This window comes from Ranitomeya variabilis, chromosome 5 (genome assembly GCF_051348905.1).
Source record: "Ranitomeya variabilis isolate aRanVar5 chromosome 5, aRanVar5.hap1, whole genome shotgun sequence".
Lineage (NCBI taxonomy): Eukaryota > Metazoa > Chordata > Amphibia > Anura > Dendrobatidae > Ranitomeya > Ranitomeya variabilis.
The window spans coordinates 591,108,183-591,130,492 of record NC_135236.1 but is presented as its reverse complement, the minus strand read 5'-3'; the positions used below and the strand labels follow the sequence as shown (position 1 = coordinate 591,130,492).

Sequence of the window (22,310 nt, the reverse complement as noted above, 5' to 3'; positions counted from 1 at the left end):
TTTCATGTTTCGGCCAATCCCCGACCCCGACTTTTCAAGAAGATCGGCCGATTTCACTCGACTCGACTTTTGAGAAAGTCGGGTTTCATGAAACCCGACTCGACCTCAAAAAAGCAAAAGTCACTCAACCCTAGTCTTAACAAAATATTCAAAAATATATCCACCCAAAATGACTCTGAAAGGGTTTAAGTATTTGGGAAAGGGTCTAATGGTCTCAAATAAAGTCAAATCCAGATGCTTTGACCACCTTGCTCTAATGTTACCTATCAGGCTGGCTCCTGCCTTGCTGTGGAGGATGGCACCCTAAACACAGGCGACGTGGCGCCCCTGCTCAAGAAAGGCTGACCCACCTTGTCCCTATTCAGCCTTCATGACAATATTTAATACTGTAGATACTGAATTAAGGACCATACCAGGAGCATGCACTATTTGCTCAAAAGACGTCAGCCACTCCTAAAGTAAATAATGTCTCACCACTAACCACATTTTCTGATATATTCATAATCTGGTAAGAGTATAGTTATTCTATCTATTTTTCTAAGTACCATATGTCTCCTGAGAATAGTTAAAATATCCATTTATAGATAGGCTTGTGTGATATCTATACCCTTACTAACACATTGATTGCATACCAAAAAAGGCAGAGAAGGCACTCACTGATCTTAAAGTCCCAATTTTATTCAATCTTCATTAAAATTCCATGGCCGGGAGGGTGAGGAAAAGGAGTTGCTGTGAGCAGGAACAAACGACGGCCATTTCGCGCTGTGCTTGCACTTCTACGGGTCGGATACTGACTCGTAGAAGCGCAAGCACAGCGCGAAACACCCGGCGCTTGTTCCTGCTCACAGCAACTCCTTTTCCTCACCCTCCTGGCCATAGATTTTTAATGAAGATTGAATAAAATTGGGACTTTAAGATCGGTGAGTGCCTTCTCTGCCTTTTTTCGGATGCAATTATGACTTTGTGCATTTTTTATGAAGAGTACCCGTGATCTTTGTGTGTGCTGAAGATAATTCTATTTATTATACGGCACCTGGGTTTCGGAGTGACCACCTCAGATTTCCAGGCAGTGCCGTTCCGCTTTTTTAGTTTCTTTTTTGCAACACATTGATTGATGATCGTTAGTGGTTTGGTGGTCATTAATAGTGATGAGTAGGGTTGAACGACTTTTGCTTTTTTAGGATCGAAAGTCGGATCGTGTGAAATCGGCCGATTATTGTGAAAAGTCGGGTGGCCGACCGAAACATGAAACCCAATGCAAGTCAATGGGGATTTTTTTTCTCTCTCTCTCTCTCTCTCTCTCTCTCTCTCTCCTCGGACACAGTGTAAATCAGTACATTCCCTGGACTGTGTAAATCGCTACATCCAAAATGGTACGATGGCGTTTCTACCCCCACCCCCTGTGACGCCGCAGAAAGCAAGACAAGACCTATGTCATCACGCTGCCCACACTCCTTCATTGGCTGAAAAAATGGCGGTTAAGGCGTCATACGAAACGCGACTTTGGCGCGAAGATCGCCGACCGCATGGCCGATCCCACGCTGGGATCGGCTCGGGTTTCACAAAACCCGACTTTGCCGAAAGTCGCCGACTTATGAAATTAACCGATCCAATTCGCTCAACTCTAGTGATGAGCAAACGCACTCGCCACTACTTGTTACTCGCCCGAGTATCATGGTAATCTTCATACTAGGCGAGCACCGAGCATTTCTGGGATTACTCGGCGGGAACTGGTGCCTCCACCCATGCATTTTTTGGACTTTAGAGACCCAATCACGCTGCAGGGATTGTCTGCCAAGCCATGAAATGCCGCAGCCATCTTTGTTGTGGTCGTGCAGCGATTGGCTTGGCCGCACAGCATCTTTCCGAGTATAAGAGATCTGGCACCGCCCTGCTCGCCGCATTCAGCTCCGAAATCAGCGAGTGTAGGGAGAGCTGCTGCCGAGATAGGATTAGAATCGTGCTTTTAAGAGTTAGTGTAGGTCTGCAACTGTTCAGTCCACAACTCCTGAGAAACCATCAGTCCTTTTTAGGGCTAATTCATGGGTCCCGAGATTGCAGCCCTAGGTAGGCAGAGCACAGCATTTCCACATCAGTGCAAGGCCTGCAGGCATTGTATGTGCGTACATAGCTCCTACTGCATCCCTCCCAAAGCTCCATAACTGTCTGCTGCTGCTAATTTACTATATACCTAGCTGCAGTTTTCTTTTCTCTTTTTTTTTTTTAATAATTCACCAAAACACCCCCCCAAAAAAATATTTCAACACCAAAAATGTATACAGTCTGTTATGTCAGACTGAGGCCTGGTGTATCTGTTTAAAATCATACTTTGCAGGCATGCACAGCATGTCTCTGTGTGCTAGCCTTGTTCATTTTTTTTATTATTATTTTTTTATTTATATATATAAATTCACCCAAAAGCCAAAAAAAAAATTAATACAGTCTGTTATGTCAGGCTGAGGGCTGGTGTTTCTGTTTTTGAAAAATCGTATTTCCGCAGGCAAAAGAAGCATACTTCTTGCTGCTAGTATTTTACACTCTGTTTTTTTATTTTAAAAATTCTTCAAAACCTTAAAAAAAAATTAATACAGTCTGTTATGTCAGGCTGAGGCCTGTTGTATCTGTGGTGGAAAAATCATAGCTTGACAAGCATAAGTTTCATAGTTCTGTCTGCTAGCCTTGTTTTTTTTTTTTTTTTTCAAAATTCTACAAAACACTAAAAAAATATAATACAATCTGTTATGTCAGGCTGAGGCCTGTTGTATCTGTGTTGGAAAAATCGTAGCTTGACAGGCATAAGTTTCAGTTCTGTCTGCCAGCCTTGTTCTTTTTTTATTTTAAAAATTCTACAAAACTATAAAAAAAAAAGTTAATACAGTCTGATATGTCAGGCTGAGGCCTGTTGTATCTGTGGTGGAAAAATCGTAGCTTCGCAGGCATAAGTTTCATAGTTCTGTCTGCTATCCTTGTTCCACTCTTTTTTTTTAATTTTAAAAATTCTGCAAAACCCTAAGAAAAAAATTAACCCAGTCTGTTATGTCAGGCTAAGGTTTGTATCTGTGTTGGAAAAATCGTAGCTTGACACTCATAAGTTTCATAGTTCTATCTGCTAGCCTTGTTCCTCTCTTTTTTTTTTATTTTTAAAATTCTACAAAACCCTAACAAAAATTGAATACAGTCTGTTATGTCAGGCTGAGGCATGTTGTATCTGTGTTGGAAAAATCATAGCTTTACAGTCATAAGGTTCACAGTTCTGTCTGCTAGTCTTGTTCTTTTTTTTTATTTTCAAAATTCTACAAAACACAAAAAAAATATAATACAGTCTGTTATGTCAGGCTGAGACCTGTTGTATCTGTGTTGGAAAAAATCATAGCTTGACAGGCATAAGTTTCATAGTTCTGTCTATTAGCCTTGTTCCACTCTTTTTTTTATTTTAAAAATTCTACAAAACCCTAAAAAAAAATTTAATACAGTCTGTTATGTCAGGCTGAGGCCTGGTGTTTGTGTTTGAAAAATCGTAGATTAGCAGGTATTCTGATCAGATATGATTTAGCTCCAAATAAATACATTTGTGTTGAGCTTTTGAAATAGTGAAGTAATCCATTTAAAATGGGCAAGGCAAGGGGCAAGGGACGGGGAAGTGGACGTGATGCTAATGGTGCATGCAGAGGACAAGGCCGTTGCTGAAAGTGGGCCAAAACAAAGACCAACATCTTCTTGCTCTACCTTCCTGTCCCAGTTTCTAGGGGACCACAGCACACCACTATTGAAGCCAAAGCAGTGTGAAACGGTTGTTGGTTGAATAGCGGATAATGCTTCCAGTCACTTAGCCAACACCATCATCACCATGTCTTCCACACAGTGAAGTCTGAGTAGCCGCGAGTGTTGCCTGGATATTTCTCACCCTGATCCTCCTTCCTCCCACCATTCCGAGTGCCCTGAGACAACTGATCCCACACTTGGATACTCTGAAGAGCTGTTCAGTTTTCCATTTCAAGATTCCAGACTCTCGGAGGGTCAACTTGAAGTGGGGACAGATGAGATCACATGTAGCGATGCCCAAAGCTTTGACCAGCCACGGTCCCATGAAGGCGATGGTGGGAAAGTGTCACAAGAGGTGGACGATGATGAGACACAATTGCCAGAAAGTCAGGAGGAGGAGCAGGGTGCTGATGTGGAAGATGAGGTGGTGGATGACATAGTGGCTGACCCAAACTGGCAGGAGGATATGCAGAGTGAAGACAGCAGCACACATGGGGAAGGAGGCATATCACCCCAACAGGCGGGAAGAAGCAGTGTGGTTATTCTACCTATATACAGCACTATTTTGCATTGAAAAAAATACAAAATACAGGCCACATATTTGGCAGTGTGGTATTTGCGTGACAGGCCTCATATATCTGCGTGCTCCTAGTTTGGGCATTTTAGGCCGGTTTACCACTGTTTTTGCTGTCTGTAACTCTAGTAATATACAGCACTATTTTGCAGACCCCACAAAAAGTGCAGGCCACATATTTGGCAGTGTGGTATTTCCGTGACAGGCCTCATATATCTGAGTGCTCCAAGTTGGAGCATTTCAGGCTGGTTTCCCACTGTTTTTGCTGTCTGTTACTCTAGTTACATACAGAACTATTTTGCAGACCCCCAAAAAGTACAGGCCACATATTTGTCAGTGTAGTATTTGCGTGACAAGCCTCATAAATCTGTGAGCTCCAAGTTTGGGCATTTTAGGCCGGTTTTCCACTGTTTTTGCTGTCTGCTACTCTAGTTATATGATTCATGAAGAATAAAATGCAGCACTCACCAGCTGAAGTGAAAAGATTACATGTCCTTTATTTCACTTTTGTGCCACGAACAACAAAGAGGATAAGCAGGATGTGAGAGGAATGCTGGGGGAGGTGAAAGACTGACGACTGCTGTTTTGCGATTACTCGCTTCTAGGGGTCCAGGTGAAGTGATTAACTTCAGGCCATTTCCTTTATAAGATTTATGACCTTACAAATTTGCATATACAATATATTAAAAGCAGACATCTACTGAGTTACACAAAAACAGTCATACAAATGCAGAGTGCAATACATTAAACAGTAGCAGATCTAACAATGTTAATTAACATAGAAAAAATGTTTTTTACAAGTTAGTATTCATCATAGGAGGGTTTTAATTTAAACAAACTTATAAATCTCAGAAAAATACTGATAAGTCAATCGGGTCATTTAATCCCAAGGGACCTTGAGCATTTGATTTCAGAATCCATCGGGCTTCTTGCCACAGCAAAGCTTTATCATGATTGGCTCCTTGGGGTGAGTAGTTGACTTTCTCCATCCCTGCAAAACTCAAAGGGTACCGTCACACATTGCCATTTTCATCGCTACGACGGCACGATCCGTGACGTCGCAGCGTCGTATGATTATCGCTCCAGTGTCGTAGACTGCGGTCACACTTTGCAATCACGGCGCTGGAGCGATGCCGTAGTCCCCGGGTAACCAGGGTAAACATCGGGTTACTAAGCGCAGGGCCGCGCTTAGTAACCCGATGTTTACCCTGGTTACCAGCGTAAACGTAAAAATAACAAACAGTACATACTTACATTCCGGTGTCTGTCCCCGGCGTTCTGCTTCTCTGCACTGTGTAAGCACCATAGCCGGAAAGCAGAGCGGTGACGTCACCGCTGTGCTCGCTTTCCGGCCGGCCGGCGCTCACATTGCAGAGAAGCTGAGACGCCGGAGGACAGACACCGGAATGTGAGTATGTACTGTTTGTTTTTTTTACGTTTACGCTGGTAACCAGGGTAAACATCGGGTTACTAAGCGCGGCCCTGCGCTTAGTTACCCGATGTTTACCCTGGTTACAAGCGAACACATCGCTGGATCGGTGTCACACACAACGATCCAGCGATGTCAGCGGGTGATCAAGCGACGAAAGAAAGTTCCAAACGATCTGCTACGACGTACGATTCTCAGCGTGATGTCTGATCGCAGTAGCGTGTCAGACATAACGATATCGTAACGATATCGCTAGAACGTCACGAATCGTGCCGTCGTAGCGATGAAAATGGCACTGTGTGACGGTACCCAAAGCCTCAGGATTAGCATTGTGCTTATCTTGAATGTGTTTAATCAGTAGTAAAGAACCCTTTCCAGAAGTAATGGATCTATAGTGTTCACCAAACCTTACTGTATGTGATCTATTTGTTTTATCCACATAAAAATACCCACATGGACAGAAAATAATGTATACTACAAATTTTGTTTTGACATGATATATAGTTTTGCACTTTATGTTTAATAGAACCAAATTGTAAAGGATTATCTATCAAGGGCAAATGACAATATTTACAATGGCCACATTTATAGTTTCCTTTCAGTGAGAAATCTCTCAACCAATTATTTTCTGCTGGACAGAGTCCCAGTAGGTCACCTATATTATGCGTCCTCTTGTACGCAAATTGTGGGACTAATTTACCTTCTTTATGTAGAGTTTTATCTACATCAATACTGTGCCAGTGCTTTCTTACAGCTGCATGTACAACTCTATCCATTGGGCTATGTTTGAAACAAAAAGTAAATTTTTTGTTACTTCTTGATCGTTGTTCCGTTACTTAATCCTTTGCTTCAATAGATCTAACTGAGAAAATCTGCTCACTCGTTCATGTGCTTCATCTAACAAAACCGCAGGATATCCTCTCTCTAAAAAACGTTTTTTAACCCCTTCACCCCCGGAGCTTTTTCCGTTTTTTCGATTTTGTTTTTCGCTCCCCTCCTTCCCAGAGCCATAACTTTTATATTTTTTCATCAATATGGCCATGTGAGGGCTTATTTTTTGCGGGATGAGATGTAATTTGGAACGATACCATTAATTTTACCATGCCATGTAACAGAAAACGGGGAAAAAATTCCAAGTGCGATGAAATTGAAAAAAAAGTGCAATCTCACACTGGTTTTTTGTTTGGCTTTCTTGCTAGGTTCACTAAATGCTAAATCTAACTGGCTATTATGATTCTCCTGGTCATTACGAGTTCATAGACACCAAACATGTCTAGGTTCTCTTTTATATAAGTGGTAAAAAAAATTCCAAAGTTTGCTAAAAAAAAATTGCGCTATTTTCCGATACCCGTAGCGTCTCTAATTTTCGTGATCTGGGGTCGGGTGAGGGCTTATCTTTTGCGTGCTGAGCTGGCATTTTTAATTATACCATTTTGGTGCAGATACGTTCTTTTGATCGCCTGTTATTGTATTTTAATGCAATGTTGCGGTGACCAAAAAAACGTAGTTTTGGCGTTTTCATTTTTTTTCTCGTTACGCCATCTAGCGATCAGGCTAATCCTTTGTTTTTATTGATAGATCGGGCGATTCTGAACGCGGCGATACCAAATATGTGTAGGTTTGATTTTTTTTATTGTTTTATTTTGATTTGGGCGAAAGGGGGGTGATTTGAACTTTTATATATTTTTTATTTTTTTCATATTGTTAAACACTTTTTTAAAATTTTTGCATGCTTCAATAGCCTCCATAGGAGGCTAGAAGCATGCACAACTCGATCGCCTCTGCTACATAGAGGTGAAGCACAGATCACCTCTATGTAGCAGAAATGCAGGGTTGCTTTGAACGCCGACCACAGGGTGGCGCTCAAAGCAATCGGCCATCAACAACCATAGAGGTCTCAAGAAGACCTCTGGTTGTTATGGCAATGCACCGATGACCCCCGATCATGTGACAGGGTCAGTGGTGCGAGTACCTCCGGCCGCGCGGCCGGGAGCGCTAGTTAAATGCCGCTGTCAGCGCTTGACAGCGGCATTTAACTAGTTAATGGGCACGGGCGGATCGCGATTCCGCTCACACTCATTGCGCGCACATGTCAGCTGTACAAAACAGCTGACATGTCGCGGCTTTGAGGTAGGCTCAGCGCCGGAGCCCACCTCAAAGCGGTGGTTCTGCCAGCTGATGTACTATTCCGTCAGCTGGCAGAAAGGGATTAAGGTCCAGAATCTGTTCATTGTAAACTGCCTCATCATTATTCAATTTCCTTATTCTTAGCATCTGACTGTATGGAAGTCCTTTTTTGTATGTGGTGGATGAGCGCTCCTGAAATGTAGACAATTATTGGAAGCGGTTTGTTTTCTAAAAACTTTTGGAAAACAGTATCAACCTTTTCCATGATATGGTAATTAAGGATGTGGAAGCTTTAATTTATCCTGCACCACAAAAAAAATTAAAATCTCAGAAATTAATGCCTTGGAAGACATGAAGGGTTGGAATGATACTGTTTTCAGGAGATCTGACAAAGGAGGTAATTTAGTTCTATTGGATAAAGCATATTACATTTCGGAAGCCTTGAGCCAATTGAATGATTCTGATACTAATACTTACCACCATCTAAATGATAATCCCCTTTATAAATTTAAAGACAATTTACGATCTCTTTTAAGGAAGTACGTTGAATTGGGGATGTTGTCAAAAAGGAAAGCAGAAAAGCTCTTTCCAGAATATCCAGAAATTCCTTTCTGGTATAGTCTGCCAAAAGTCCACAAGTCCTTAACAGAACCCCCAGGTCACCCTATCATTTCTGGGATAAATTCTTTAACTGAACTGCTCTCACATTATCTAGACTGGTTGTCAAAACCATTACTAAAAGCTGTCTCATCCTTTGTGAAGGATTCGGGTGACTTATTAAATAAATTGAAAGACTTTGTTTGGCATTTTTCTTTTGCTTCTATTGATGTTGAGAGATTGTATACTTGGATTTCGCATGACAAAGATATATCAGCAATAAAAGAAATACTTTAGTATACCAATAACCACAGAATTTTATTTCCTTTGTTACAGAGGCGCTTGATTTTGTATTAACAACACATATCGTCTTAAAATTTTTGGACAAGTGGTGTAAGCAAATAGTCGGTTCAGCGATGGGTACACCAGTCTCATGTGTTTATGCAAATTTATTTCTCACATGGTTCGAAGAATTCTATATAAGATCAATTTCTAATCGATATTTAAAATATCTACAAGCGTATTATCATTTTGTAGATGATATTTTCATTATTTGGGGGGCTCTGAAGGAGAATTGTGGACTTTGTAAATTATTTGAATGAAGCGAATTGTGATAACATGCTCTTCACATCTTTCTATGGTGGAAATAGTCTAGATTTCCTTGATGTGAATTTACAGTACGGTTTGGTGAACACTATAGATCCATTACTTCTGGAAAGGGTTCTTTACTACTGATTAAACACATTCAAGATAAGCACAATGCTAATCCTGAGGCTTTGAGTTTTGCAGGGATCGAGAAAGTCAACTACTCACCCCAAGGAGCCAATCATGATAAAGCTTTGCTGAGGCAAGAAGCCCGATGGATTCTGAAATCAAATGCTCAAGGTCCCTTGGGATTAAATGACCCGATTGACTTGTCGCTATTTTTATAAGGTTTATAAGTTTGTTTAAATTAAAACCCTCCTATGATGAATACTAACTTGTAAAAATCTATTTTTTATGTTAATTAACATTGTTAGATCTGCTATTGTTTAATGCATTGCACTCTGCATTTGTATAACTGTTTTTGTGTAAATCAGTAGATATCTGCTTTTAATATATTGTATATGCAAATTTGTAAGGTCATAGGTCCTATAATGGAAATGACGTGTCGTTAAATCACTTCACCTGGACCCGTAGAAGCGAGTAATCGTGAAACGGCCGTCGTCCCTCTTTCACCTCCCCCCAAGCATTCCTCTCACGTCCTGCTTATCCTCTTTGTTGTCCATGGCATGAAAGTGAAATAAAGGACATGTAGTCTTTTCACTTCAGCTGGTGAGTGCTGCATTTTTTTCTTCATAAATCATTTGGACATTTGTGTTTTTTTCTTGCAAACACCCGTTATTTACTGAATACCTACAACGCAAAAGGTTCAGATAAATAGTTCTATCTGTCTACAGTGGTGATTTGTGGTTCCCTAGTTGCCATTCATGTTTTCTTTTGTTGGACTACTCTAGTTATATACAGCGCTATTTTGCAGACCCCACAAAAAGTGCAGGCCACGTATTTGGCAGTGTGGTATTTCTGTGACAGGCCTCATATATCTGCATGCTCCAAGTTTGGGCATATTAGGCCGGTTTTCAACTGTTTTTGCTGTCTGTTACTCTAGTTACATACAGCACTATTTTGAAGACCCCCAAAGAGTACAGGCCACATATTTGTCAGTGTGGTATTTGCGTGACAGGCCTCATATATCTTTTTTATATATATATACAGCACTATTTTGCATAGAAAAAAATGCAGGCCACATATTTGGCAGTGTGGTATCACTGTCAGACGTCTGATGTATTTGTGACCTACAAATTGTGAAAATTCAGGCCTACATTCTGCTGTATTTGATGTCTGTTACCCTAGTTCGGTACACTATTTTAGTTTTTAAAAAATAAAAAAATACAGGCCACATAACAACAGTGTGGGTTTCTCAGTAAAAATACTTTTCTTTCAAGTTGTTTTGGCTGCTTCATGACTGTCTTAAATGCTCCCACTACTACTACCGCCATCATCATCTTCTGCCTAGAGGCAGTCACTGTGCACATAGAAAGTCTGAGGAGCAGAGTGTAGGCGCTTGGGCAGTGTTGTACTCTGTCTCTGTATTACGAAGGCGTTTGCTCCCGCCAATAAAAGCAATACTACCAGAAAGCGAGGAGCCATGTGACCAGTGGCCGCCAGAGAGCGAAGCACCATGTGTTTCATGAGCATGAGCAACGCACGTGCACAGTAGAGACAGTTCATGCTCCATGTTCAGCTTTGCTAAACGATAATTACAGGGCACAGAGGAATGACAGAGGACATTGGTATGGTCAGCAAGGTACTCCCTCAACATTTTCCCAAACTTTGCACTCCTTTTGAGAGTCCCCCACGCCTCAGGGCCAGGGCGATGGGAGGGTCTGAGAAAACTCTCCCCGGACTTTGTCAGTGTTCCACTGCCTCTGCTGGATTGGAGTTGTGTCTCTCTCACCTGTACTCCTTGCTTGGCTAATGAACTGTGACATCTTCTGTCAGCGCTTTCAGATGGGAATTTTTTAATAATTCAGCAAGAAGTGCCCTCCAACATCGTAGTACACCTGTCTGCCTTGGGAATAAGAGATATAAACTTCTCCTTGTAGCATGGGTCTAGAATTGTCAGCAATCAGTATTGCCTGTCACCTAAAAATTTGAAAACGCGAGGGTGACAGGAAAGGCAGCGTAACATAAACTCAGCCATGCGTGCAAGACTGCTAACAGTCGATACTTCCATGTCTTCACCAAGAGGACAACTGATCATGGTCTCCTACTCCTCCTTGCCCTCAGGCCTACACGACTTTTGACAAGCCTCAATAATATCATTGTAAATACATCATTGTAAATACATTCCCCTATAGTTTTTATCTCCCCCAGCGCATTGTAGTTTGTAAGTTGTCATGAGCAGGATAGTTTTTTTTTGGTTTAATTATTGTTATCATTGTTACTTAGTGTAGATTGTAAGCTGTCACGTGCAGGGAAGTTTTATTTCTGTTTAATTATTGTATTATTGTTATCATTGTTACTTAAGACTGTTGTGTTTTAAACTGTAAATATGTTGACGCTATATAAATAACTATAAATATTAATATTAGAACACAGAGAAGCAGGATGGAGATGTTAATTAAGGCGTCATTGCCGATCACCATCTTGGTGAATTCCTAAAAGTTTTGGAGGATGGTACATATGTCTGACATCCATGTCCACTCCGGAGATCTTATGTGTGAAGTCAGAACTGAATACCGATGGTCTTGTTGATGCTAATAGCCAACAACTGCCCTCTTCTGCTCACAAGTTCTTTCCAAAATATGCAGTGTAGAGCTCCAATGCATGGGGAGGACATCACACACCAGTTGGTGAGCCAGAAGCTGAAAGTGCTGCAGAAGCACGGCAAGGGCGTATGAAGCTCTAGCTGACTTCCAGAAATGGGTACGCAGAGCTTCGTGCTTTTCCTGGCAGATCTGGCACCTCCGTGTTGCTTTTCTGAAAACGTTGAACAATGAGGTTAAGCTTAAGGGCCAGGCATGGCACGTGTGTAAGCGCGCCTTGCCACAGAGCAGCCACCAGGTTCCAGCCATTGTCACACACGACCATGCCTGGCTGTAGGTACAGCGATGTCAGCCACAGATCTGCCTGCTCTTTCAGAGCTGTCCACAACTCTTTATCATTGTGCGGCTTGTCACCTAAGCAAATTAACTTCAGCACAGCCTGTTGTCGCTTGGCTGAGGCAGTGCTGCAGTGCTTCCAGATTGTGACTGATGTGTTACTTTCAGAGATGGAGGCAGAAGAGGACACGAAGGAGGAGTAGATGCAGGAGCTGTAGACTGTGGGGGCAACCCAGATTGACGTAGGCCCCGAAATACACGGGGTTGGGAGGAAGTGCACCATCCCAAGGTCAGACTGTGTCCCGGCTTCCACTATGTTAACCCAGTGTGCCGTTAGTGAGATGTACCGTCCCTGACCACAAGCACTTGTCCACGTGTCTGTGGTTAGGTGGACTCTCCCAACAGCTGCATTGTGGAGGGCACGAATAATGTTGTGGGACACGTGCTTGCTTGTGTAATGTCGTGACGGCAGACCGGGAAAAATTATGGTGGCTGGGTAACGAGCACATTGTGATGGTCACCGCCATCAAGTTGCGGAAAGCTTATGTCTCCCACAGGCCTAAAATGCAAAATTTCGAGAGCAAGCTGACGACAAATGTGTGAATTTAGTACTGTGCCTTTGGCTGCGTATTTCCGCTTGCGTTCCAAGGACTGGGGAATAGACAACTGAACGCTGTGCTGGGACAAGGACGTGGAAGTGCTTGTTGATGGTGCTAGTTGAGTTTGCTTGCAACTACTAATGCAGGGCATGAGGCATGTTTGCATGCACCATAGACAGCGGATTTTCTTGCACGCACAACATCAGAAGAACAGTGATATCACCCGCAGACACTGTTCATGGAGGCTTGTGTTTAACCAACAAAGTCGGGTGCTTTCCTGCCATGTGCCTGATCATGCTTGTGGTGGTTGGGATGGGAGTTTTGCCACCCCTGCTGATGCGGGCATGGCCGGTGGTGCAAAATGGCCTTTTTGGGTTTATAGACACAGTCTTTAAAAAACAACCAGGATGTTACAGGGACATTCAGTGTCTCCCTCTCCCACGCCACCTTCTTATCTCAGCTCTGGTCTTTCGGTGTTCCCCAAAGGTCAGTTCAAGGACCCCAACTCTTCTCCATCTACACCTTCGGCCTGGGACAGCTTATGTAATGGCACGGTTTGCAATATCATCGGTACGCCGATGACACACAGATCTACCTATCTGTACCTGACATCACTTCCTTACTGACCAAAATCACACATCTTACCACTATTTCATCCTTCTTTTCTGCTCACTTTCAAAAAGTAGACATGGACAAAACAGAGTACATCATCTTTCAACCATCTGGCACTAAATAGACATGAGAGCTGTGTATGCATCATTCGGTAAGACTTTAGTAAGAGGTAAAGTTTGTCCAAAAGAAAATGATTTTCCAGACATTTACAGCCTGTTTTGCACAGTTTTTGCAGCTGTGATCTTCATCTTCTTGGTGTGGATGTGGTAAATTTCAAAGTCATCATCAATATCATCATCGTCCTTATTTCGTAAAGAGGAAATCAGTTTTTTCCCAGGGTCGTGGTTATCTACCTTTAGTGGCATTCCATTAGCAGTGTTCGTTACACTACAGCAAATAATTTTTGACGACTGTGACATTTGGATTTTATTGGTGATATGTATGGGTGAAGATTAGGGTTGAGCGAAACGGGTCGGCAATTTTCAGAAGTCGCCGACTTTTGGCAAAGTCGGGTTTCATGAAACCCGACCCGACCCCTGTGTGGGGTCGGCCATGAAGTCGGCGATCTTCTGAATCTGGAATCGGAATTCCGATACCGATTCCCGATATGTTTAAGATATCGGGAATTGGTATCGGAATTCAGATTTAAGTGTAAAATAAAGAATTAAAATAAAAAATATCGCTATACTTACCCTCTGACGGGCCCTGGTACTAACCGGGAACCTTCCTTCCTTAGAATCAGCCTTCCAGGACCTCGCGGTGACGTCGCGGTGACGTCGCGGTGACGTCGCGGCTTGTGATTGGTGCGCGGCCGCCCATGTGACCGTGACGTCACCGGAGGTCCTGGAAGGGCTTATTCTTAGGAAGGAAGGCTGCCTGTTTTGATGGACCTATAATGTTCACTGAAACGAATATAAAGGCATCTGATGGTTTTGCCAATATAAAATTTACCACATGGGCATAAAACAATATAGACAACATGTTTAGTCTGACATGTAATAAATTGTCTCACTTCATGTAAGATCGGACCACATTGTAGGGTCTTCCCCGTAATGTGATGTCTACAGTGAGTACAATGCCCACAACGATGGTTACCTATAGGGGTATTACGTCCCAACCAGTGCCCACGCTTATTATCTGTGATCCGATTATGTACTAAAATGTCCCTAATCCTAGTGCTTCTCCTATTGGAGATCAAAGGACCTTTTGCAACCATCTCAGATAACTCCCTATCATTGTCTAACAGATGCCAGTTGTTTCTAATGGCGGACCTGATCTGCTGGTCCATAGGACCGTATTGAAAACAAAATGTAAATCTCTTATCTTTGGGGCCTGGCTTGTTATTACCTGTATTCATTGGCCTCATCATTTTGTTACGAGCACCCTGCCATATCTGTTTGGGATACCCTCTATGTTGTAGTCTCTGTTCCAATTCACCTAGTTGACGGGCCAGCCCTTCTTGTGTGTTATTAGCCCTCCTGGTTCTAACCATCTGTCCATATGGCAACGCACGTTTCGTGTGAGTGGGGTGATAGCTGTCAAAGTGCATAAGTGCATTGGTGGCTATGGTTTTCCGGTACAGTGAGGTGCGGATCTCTCCCTCTACGATATCTAGAGACACATCTAAGAAATCCAGATGTAGTCCCCCAAATACGGAGGTAAAAGCCATACCCATTGTATTGTCATTCAATTGGGTTACGAATTCCTCAAATTCTTGTTGGGACCCATCCCATACTACAAACATGTCATCGACATAGCGTAAAAATGATGATGTTTAAAAGCCTCTTGGTGGTGATCTAAGTATACTGTATGCAGTTAATCTTCATATATACTTAATCTTTATATGTATTTAATCCATATATGTACTTAACCTTTGTATATTAACATATACAAAAGTGTACGCACTCACACTTTTCAATCATACTATTCCTTGAATTTTGTACTTTGAAATAAAATTGCATTGCATTGCAAGTATTGGCCTTCTTTAAGGCTAATCTGAACTGGCTTATCTGAACCTTAGTGTTATAAACTTGGCAAATAAGATTGCCGAATTCTCCTGTAACGCATTCTGCAAAGATGGGACCATCATACCATTAAAAAAGACAAAAAGTTGATCATCCTTCAACGTAGTGCATCCTGCTATCAACATATTGTCGGGATTCCATTACCACTTGAAAACCAAGAAAGGGATTGACAGCTTGAGGTTTCATAGTACACATTTTTTTTTTTTTTTTCAAATTAAGTCTCCTGTCTCCTATCACGTCACTCAGGCGGCATTGTTGGGTATTCTCAAAAGCTTAACTGATATAGTCTTGCAATGATTTAAAGTAATCTGTTTGACTGTTTTGGACTAGCTGGTGATATTTTTATCAGCCACAACTCTGAAGTGTTAGCAAGTTTTGATGGAAGAGATACAGATTCTTTCCTTTTTTTTATTTTTTCCTTGAAGACAGTTCTCCTTAACTCTGTGTGATTTTCATATGTAATTTTTTTATTTTAACATTTAGAAATGGATTTGGTAGGGGAAGAATGCACTTTTCTGACATTTGAAAATAATCTCTTGGAACCATCGCTTGTTTAACGTCCACCAACTTGCAATGTACGATCTTTGCCTACAGTTTAACAGTTCACTGAATGCTTTTCTTTTCCATCAGAAGACAATTTCAGGAAAGCAACATTATTTTCTTTATCTGATAAAATAGCAGTCGAAAAAAAAAATCTTCAAGGTTTTCTGTGGCGAAAAATGCACACTTTGCATGGAGGTGTAATTTATTTTTTTTGGTGTGGAAATGCCATTTACTTTTATATGTTGGAAATCTTGCACTGAAGCCCCATTAATAATCACTTGGGTAAATTAAGTTATACCTTTTATGTCTATCATTGGCGACTTAATGGATGTACAAAATGCATATTGTGAAGTGGATTTTCCTAGGCCCACCCAGTAGGTGGGTAATATGAATTGGTAGCAGGGCAGGCCTTGCATTCAATGCAACATTTTTTTGAAAGGGGTATTGTGGTGCAGCCCATCCACTCACAGCATAGACTACAACTGTTTAGGAGACTCACTGTTTAATAATGGCCCTTTAAGAAGATAAATGCCGCCTGATGCACCAGTAAAAATAGGCTCTGTGTATTTGAGTCCCTCCTTCATAAGTGAAACAATATGGGTCTGCTTATGTGTCACACATCACATGGCCAGCTAGGGTTGTTAAATGTTACAATGACATTTCCCAGTGAATGCATTTGTAGTGGTTGAAAGCAACGTTAAAGTTGAAAACGCTTCAAAAACGCTGCGTCTGAACTAAGCCTAAGTGGGGGAGGAACATTTCAGTCTGGGGTTATTTGGCCTTACAGGCAAGTTATTGACCTGCAAAGGATATACCTTAACGTATTTCCCTGCAAAATTTGTTTTGGTTTCGTTTTAGTTTGTTCTTGTTGCAGCGGGAAAAATGGCATGAATCTCGGGAAAAACTGTTATAGCTGTGAACTAGGAGTCGGCAATGCTTCCAGGGGCAATCCCCCAGGTGTCATTTGAACAGTGTTTCCATCATTTTCAGATGTTTTTAGACTTTTAAAAGGACCCCCAGGGATTATCACGGTAAAAATACTCAGGTTTCCAATAGACTTACATTGAGCTTGTTGCTCAGGTCGAGCACCCGAGTATTCCAATTTGCTCGACCCGAGCAATGAGCACAATAGCATTTTAGTGCTCACTCATCACTAGCAGGCATATGTATCATAGTTCTGTGTGCTAGCCTTGTTCTCCCTATATTTTTTTTTTTTAAACTCCCTGAAAATACTTAAAAAGATTTATACAGTCTGTTATGTCAGGCTGAGGCCTATTGTATCTGTGGTGCAAAAATCGTAGCTTTGAAGGCATAATGAAAAGATAATAATTTTGCTCCAAATAAATAAATTTGTGTTGAGCTTTTGAAATAGTTCTGTAGTCCATTTAAAATGGTCCAAGCAAGGGGCAAAGGACAGGGAAGTGGACGTGAAGCTGATGGTGCATGCAGAGGATGAGGCCGTGGCCAACCTGAAAGGTTCACAGCTGAGACCCACATGTCAGTGTTCCACCTTCCTGTCCCAGTTTCTAGGGGACCACAGCATACCCCAATTGAAGCCAGAGCAGTGTGAAATGGTTGTTGGTTGGATAGTGGATAATTCTTCCAGTCACTTAGCCACTACCACCATGTCTTCCACACAGTCAAGTCTGAGTAGCCATGATTGTGGATTGGATATTCCTCACCCTGATCCTCCGACAATGTCGAGTGCCCTGAGACAACTGATCCCACACTTGGACACTCAAAAGAGCTGTTCAGTTTTCCCTTTAAAGATTCTGGACACTCAGCCGGTCAACTTGAAATGGGGCCAGATGAGATCGCATGTAGTGATGCCCAAACATTTAAACAGCCATGGTAACAAGAATGCGATGGTGGTAAAGTGTCACAAGAGGTGAACGATGATGAGACACAATTGCCAGAAAGTCAGGAGGAGGAGCAGGGTGCGGATGTGGGAGACGGGGTGGTGGATGACTTAGTGACTGACCCAACCTGGCAGGAGGACATGCAGATTGAAGAGAGCAGCACACATGGGGAAGGAGGCATAAAACCCCAACAGGCAGGTAGAAGCATTGTGGTTATTCTACCTATATACAGCCCTATTTTGCATTGAAAAAAAAAAAATACAGGCCACATATTTGGTGTGGTATTGCTGTCAGTCTGATGTATTTGTGGCCTACAAATTGTGGAAATTGAGGCCTACATTCTGCTGTATTTGCTGTTTGTTACCCTAGTTTGGTACACTATATTAGTTTTAAAAAATTAAATACAGGCCACGTATTGAACGGTGTGGTATCTTGGTAAAAATACTTCTGTTTCAAGTTGTTATGACTGCTTCATGACTGTTAAATGCTCCAGCTACTACTACCGCCATCATCATCTTCTGCCTAGAGGCAGTCACTGTGCACATAGAAAGTCTGAAGAGCAGAGGGTGAACTCTTGGGCGGTGTTGTACTCAGTCTCTGGATTACGAAGGCAAAATCTTCTAGATTAAATCATGACTGGAAGAGCAGGAGCACGTGGCCATTACTCACACCTACTGAAGCCTGCTGTTCCTGATCTGTATTCTGACAATCCATCACCTACTAATACTGAACTGGTTGGATGAGGATGTCAAAAAGGAGCGCCTACATTTTCTATAACAGAAGCTAGATATTGACATTTCAGCTATATTTCAAGAGCTGTCAATTGGTGGTCGTAAATGTGACTTCTACACCACCACCTGAGCTGCTGCACCCCCGACCTCCTGTCTCTCCCCCATTATCCCATAGAATGTAAGTCTGCAAGGATAGGGTCCTCTCCCCTCTGTACCAGTCTGTCATAGTAAATTTTTTTTTTAACGCAATCGATATCTATTACTTTGTATGTAACCCCTTCTCATGTACAGCACCATGGAATAAATGGTGCTATATAAATAAATCATAATAATACTATATGGGTGTTTCAACTAGACAATCCATCCAACATGTTATTGAATCAAAAACTTGTTTTTCCGACAAGTCTCATCAGCTGTGCACAAACTTATGTCAAACTGTTAGCTAGACCACAGTGGGTCTTGTCAAAATGTCATGTTGACTACAGTCCAGACTGTCTAGATCCCTAATCTGACCTCTACTTTACCAGCATGATGAATTAATAGTAAAAGCATGTGGTATTGATGGAGCTTTTGTTTTCCTGCCAGATAAAACAATAAGATCAATGAGGAGGTTAGCCGCACACGGAATGTAGAAATAGTAACGATGACAATTACTTGCCCATTTGAGTTAACACACACTTCACCAACTTGTTTAAACTTTTACAACGTTTATATTTCGAAGCCTTGAAGAAAAAGATGAATATATTGTGAAGCAAATAGGTATGAATAATTATCACCCAAATGATATAACATAAGTTAGAACATACACAACCTATCTGTGGGGAATGATTTACCACCAAAATTTTGAAGTATGAGTGGCATCTTGTGGACTTATATGAGCCACAAAGTTCTTCAAACTGAAACTGTCCTGGATGTAATGTATAATTTTATCTTGAAAATTAGAAGAACATACCTTCTATGATGCTTGCATTAAAGAACTGATTGGTCAGATATGTACGGGCTCAGGGTGACCAGGCTGCGGAACTGTCAAGGCTGCGTCCTCTGTTTCCTGGGGAAAGAATAGGGGAATGGACAGGCCCATTACACAGGAAGAGGGGGCATGTTTACACAAGAAACCTGGCCGTAAGCTGAGGGAAAAAAATGCAAAGCAGGAGTGAGTCCCCAGCTGTCAATGTGTGAGCAGCAAGGGGGGGCAGTGCACTACACACCTGAAGCGCCGGAGCTGCGACCAACTTCAACAGACACGGTGACCCAGAGGCAGGGGGGCCAGCTGAAGAGAAAGGGCACGACAGTAGATATATTTGGCATGGAGAAGCAGTGCATGGGATGCTGAAGTGTGCTCAGTCCTTAGATCACTGGCACCACAAATTACTGTACCCTTTTGCTCCCGCCAATAAAAGCGGTACTGCCAGAAAGTGAGGAGCCATGTGCTCAGTGACCGCTAGAGAGCGAGGCACCGTGCGCTCCATGACCATGAGTACAGTGCACGTGCGCAGTAGAGATAGCCAGTTCATGCTCTGTGTTCAGCTTTTCTAAACAATAATTAAAGGGCACAGAGGAATGACAGAGGATGTTGGTGCGGTCAGTATGGTACTCCCTCAGCATTTTTCCAAACTTTGCACTCCTTGTGAGCGTCCCCCACGCCTCAGGGCCAGGGCAATGGGAGGGTCTGAGAAAACTCTCCCCGAACTTTGCCAGTGTTCCACTACCTCTGCTGCATTGGAGTTGTCTCTCTCACCTGTACTCCTTGCTTGGTCAACAAACTGTGACCTATTCTGTCAGTGATTTCTGATGGGAATTGTTTTAATAATTCAGCAAGAAGGGCCCTATGGTCCTCCAACATTGCAGTATACCTGTCTGCCTCTGGAATAAGAGATATAAAGTTCTCCTTGTAGCGTGGGTCTAGAATTGTCAACAATCAGTATTGCCTGACACCCAAAATTTTGAGAATGTGAAGATGAATGGAAAGGCAGAGTAACATAAACTCAGCCATGCGTGCAAGACTGCTAACAGTCTATACTTCCATGTCCTCACCAAGAGGACAACTGACTATGCTGTCCTCATCCTCGTCCTCAGGCCTCTGACTTTAGACAAACCTCAGTAATATCATTGTAAATATATTCCCCGTAGCTTTTATCTCCCCCACCTCATTGTAGATTGTCACGAGCAGGGTAGTTTTTTTTTACTGTATTGTTATCATTGTTACTTAGGGCTGTTGTGTTTGGAACTGTAAATATGTTGACGCTATATAAATAACTATAAATATTAATATTAGAACACACAGAAGCAGGATGGAGATGTTAATTATGGATCATTGCCAATCACCATCTTGGTGGATTAATCAAAGTTTAGAAGGATGGTACATATGTCTGACATCAATGTCCACTCCTGAGATCTTATGTGTGAAGTCAGAACTGAATACCAACAGCCTTGTTGATTCCGGTAATTAACAACTGCCCTCTTCTGCTCACAAATCCTCTCCAACATCTGCAGTTTAGAGTTCCAATGCATGGGGAGGACATCACACACAAGTCGGTGAGCCAGAAACTGCAAGTGCCGCAGAAGCACGGCAAGGGCAGATGAAGCTCTAGCTGACATTCTAAAATGGGTATGCAGAGCCTCGTACTTTTCCTAGCAGATCTGGCACCTCCGTGTCGCTTTTCAGGAAACATTGAAAAATGAGGTTAAGCACATGGGCCAGGCATGGCACGTGTGTGAGCTCGCCGCGCCACAGAGCAGCCACCAGGTTTCAGCCATTGTCCCATACGACCATGCCTGGACCATGTGCTATGTTCAGCAGTGTCAGCCACAGATCTGCCTCCTTTTTCAGAGCTGTTCCCAACTCTTCATCATTGTGCAGTTTGTCACCTAAGAATATTAGCTTCAGCACATCCTGTTGCCGCTTAGCTGAGGCAGTGCTGCAGTGCTTCCAGCTTGTGACTGTGTTACTTTCGGAGATGGAGGATATGGAGGATGAAGAGGACACAAAGGAGGAGGAGGTGCAGGAGCTGTGGACTGTGGGGACAACCCAGCTTGACGTAGGGCCCGCAATACTCGGAGTTGGGAGGACATGCACCATCCCAAGGTCAGACTGGGTCCCGGCTTCCACATTAACCAGTTAACCCCAGGAGCTATTTTCATTTTTCGCTCCCCTTCTCTCCAGAGCCATAACTTCTTTTTATTTTTTCATCAATATGGCTACGTGATGGCTTATTTTATGCTGGGCGAGTTGTACTTTTGAACGATAACATTGGTTTTACCATGCCGTGTAACGTAAAACGGGGAAAAAAAATTCCAAGTACGATGAAATTGTAAAGAGAAGTTCAATCTCACACTTGTTTTTTCTTAGTTTTTTTTGCTAGGTTCACTAAATGCTAAAACTGACCTGCCAATATGATTCTCCAGGTCGTTTTGAGTTCATAGACACAAAATATGTCTAGGGTTTTTTTTATTTAAATGGTGGGAAAAAAATAAATAAAATAAAAAAAGCCAAAGTTTGCTTAAAGAAAATGCATTTTTATTTTTCGTGATCTCTGTTTGGGTGAGGGCTTATTTTTTGCGTGCCGAGCTGACGTTTTTAGTTATACCACTTTTTTGCAGATACGTTCTCTTGATCGCCCGTTATTGCATTTTAATGCAATGTCGTGATGGCCAAAAGACACCGTAATTTTGGCAGTTTTATTTATTTTTTCTCGCTAAGCCGTTTAGCGATCAGGTAAAAACCCCTTTTTTTTACTGTTATTGATCACGCGATTCTGAACTTGCTGATACCAAATGTGCAGGTTTTTTTTTTTTTTTTAATTGGGGTG

General features: G+C 42.2%; 1 protein-coding gene across 1 annotated transcript in view; it reads left to right on the top strand.

The window, feature by feature from the left end:
- The window catches only part of DOCK2 (dedicator of cytokinesis 2), a 1,347,187-nt gene that overhangs the window by 197,934 nt on the left and 1,126,943 nt on the right, over positions 1-22,310 (top strand). The window lies entirely within an intron of this gene.